A 3301-nucleotide genomic window follows, 5' to 3' on the forward strand; every position below is an offset into this window, starting at 1 on the left:
AGGAAACCTTTTGGACCAGCTATGCAGAGGAGGTGTTTTTTAAGCAGGTCAAAACAGCTGAGTCGGCCATCACTCAGGCAGAGGAAGAGGAAGTTAACCCTCGGAAGTCAGTCAAGGACCGTAGGCTAAGAAATAGAGGTCTTGAGAGAGAGGTCATTGAACTCAGAGAAATGCTAGTAGAGTGGAAGGAGTTGGTTCCTGGTTCGAGGGCATTAGATCTCAGGACACGCCACAAGACACTAAAGAAGAGGGTCCTGGCGTTGTCTGACAAACTGGAGGAGGACGAAGCAGACCACGTGAAGGGTAGAGAAAGAAACCTGGAAGATGAAAGCAGCGCGGTTGGTGATCCGATACGAGATGCTCCTTTCATCTCTCTCCCTGACATATTTGCCGATCGCCAGCTGAAGCCCAAAACGTATGCGGGGGCATTGAACATGAACACACGGCCCCTCTCACAGCAGAGCAGCCCGGAAAGGACCAAAGGAAACTTTAATCTCAAGCCTCAAATCAGCCTTGAAAGAGCACGGCTACCGACTTTCTCTGGTGACATGAGGGACTATTACCGCTGGAAGACTGAGTGGGAGGACCTACAAGAATTGGGTAACCCACAAGGTGTGGAATGTATAAAAAAGTTCCACTTATTAAATAGTCTCCACGAAAAGGTCAAGAAGGATCTCGTCCTATCTAGCTGTGGATCCGCCGACGATATGTTCAGGCTGCTGGACAGCAAATACGGGAACAAAGCAAAAATAGTCCTAATGATCACCAGCGAAGTCCAGTCTCTTCCCCCTGTTAAAGGAAACAATCCAAGAAGAACCATTGAACTGATCCAGGCTGTTGAAAGAGCACTGTACAACCTCCAGATTCTTGGTGAAGAGGATGCCGTGAAGAACCGTGTTGTTGCTCAATCTCTTGAAAGCAAGCTTCCCAGTTCACTCAAGAAGGAGTGGATTATGCACAAAACTGACCCAGCAAACAGGTTCTCTCCAAAGTATCATTTTGATTGCCTCCTAGGATTCTTGAAAAGGCAAGAGGAGATTCTTGAGGAATTGGATCAGTTGGAGCCAAGCCCTGTGGACAAAGGCCCTGTGGAAAAGGGTGCTGCAGACTACCCAGATAAGAGAGGGAGGAAGGCTTTTACTAAATCCACAGCAGGTCAGAAGGACGACTATCCCAGCTGTACTGTCTGTGAAGATGACTCCCATGCTGGCAAGCTATTTGCGTGCAAGATTTTCAGGGAGCAAGATCTCTTAAGAAAAAGGGCCCATGTGAAGAAGCTAGGGTTGTGCTCCAAGTGTTTGAGGCCCCACCCCAAGGATGGTAAAGGATGCACACCCAGATACCTCTGCCCAAAAGTAGACTGTCGGAAAGGAGGGGTGTCGGACCACAATTACCTTCTGTGTCCTAAGCTACCGACTCCAAAGAAGGACTACAGCAGTGAGGAGCAGAGTACCATAAAAATTGGAGGAAAGAAACTTGGCCTAACCAACAAACAAGAGGAGTTTCTGGCAGAACTTACTCCAGAACAAAGAGAGAAATACAAGAATGCATTCTCAAACAAAATATCATCAACTGTATGTGCCAAGACTGGAGATGCACTGCAAGAACATCCAGTGGTGATGATGCTGATGGAAGTGACGACAAACTCGGGTTGCCTTATTGGCTCCCTAATCGACCTCGCATCTGATACCAATTATATCACCAATGAAACTGCCGATCAACTTGGACTGTGCGGTGAGAACATCAGGCTTATAGTCCATGGAATCGGGGGAATGAAGAAGACTGTCCTGACCAAAAGATATTCCCTGCGGCTGAAGGTGAAGACATCCAAGGGAAAAGTGGCAGAGCATAGAATTCTCTGCTATGGCCTGGAAAACATCGCCGAAGTGACTCAATCAGTCACTGCCGAGCAACTGCAGAAGTTTTTCCCAAATGTACCCAGAGACGAACTGGTCCGTCCCACAAAGATTGACCTTCTTATCAGTCATCGGGAAGGTCGTCTTGTTCCCCAGCCAATCAGGATTGTGGAAGACCTCGTTCTCTGGGACGGTCCCCTAGGAAAGACCGTTGGGGGAACCCATCCCGATCTCATTGAGACAGTTGACATGGCCGTGTACTGCTCCGAGACTCACCTTGCGAGAACCATGAGATCAGCCTCGATGGCGTATAAAGAGACCATCATACCTCGGGAAGAGGAAGGAAATGCGCTTGTCCGGAGCACAGCAACAGCCAACAAAGACGTCTTCGAGTGGTTCAGGAGGGGCAGCATCGTAGCTGCGTGCAGTCCCCAATGTGGTGGCTGCAAGTGTGGTAGGTGCCCCCCTGGAGGAAAAGAAATGACCCTTAAGGAAGAGCGGGACCTGGAAAAGATAAAAGAATGCCTAACATACGTGCTGGCGGACAAACACAGCAACTCTCCCCACTGGGACGCAGCTTATCCCTGGAAGAAAGACCTCACAGCACTGCCAAACAATCGGCAGGCAGTGGAGGCGACCTTCAGAAACACTGAGAAACGTCTGGAGAAAGATCCTGTGTGGAAGGCTGCATACAAAGAACAAATACATGAAATGGTTTCAAGAGGGGCTGCTGCAAAACTCACAAGGGAGGAAATTAACAACTGGGAAGGACCTAAATGGTACATCAGCCATCTGGTTGCACCGAACCCTCACTCCTCCTCAACCCCTGTGAGAATTGTGTGGAATAGTAGCCAAGAGTTCCGAGGCATAAGTCTAAATGATCTCCTTCACAAGGGTCCTGATGTACTCAATTCCATCAGAGGTGTCCTTCTGAGGTTCAGGAGTGGACTCCATGCCACACTAGGCGATGTAAAAAAGATGTATAACTCAGTGTGGCTGAAAGATGATGAAGTTCACCTCCACCGCTTTCTCTGGAGAGACTACCCTGAGGACAACATTGAGGAGTTTGCAGTCGTCAGAGTAAATATCGGCGATTAAACCAGCAGGATGTATTGCCCAAGTTGCAATGAAAGAGACAGCCAACCTTCCTCAGTTTGCTGATATGATTGAAGAACGGCGAGCTCTGACTGAGGACAGCTATGTGGATGACATCCTGACCTCACATGATGACCTCAAGACACTGGAGAGGATCACCAAAGGGGTGGAGGAGATTTTGAGAGCGGGAGGCTTCTTCCTGAAACCATGGGTTCTGTCACGCCAAAGTGGGAGGAGTGGAGCCCCTTCTGAAACAACTGTACCCACGACCCTCGTACTGCCCAACCAAATGCATGATGGGGAGAACAAAGCGCTTGGGGTCGGTTACGAACCTGAGACAGACAAGCTCC

Source organism: Carassius gibelio, chromosome B22 (genome assembly GCF_023724105.1).
Source record: "Carassius gibelio isolate Cgi1373 ecotype wild population from Czech Republic chromosome B22, carGib1.2-hapl.c, whole genome shotgun sequence".
NCBI classification, from domain to species: Eukaryota; Metazoa; Chordata; class Actinopteri; order Cypriniformes; family Cyprinidae; genus Carassius; species Carassius gibelio.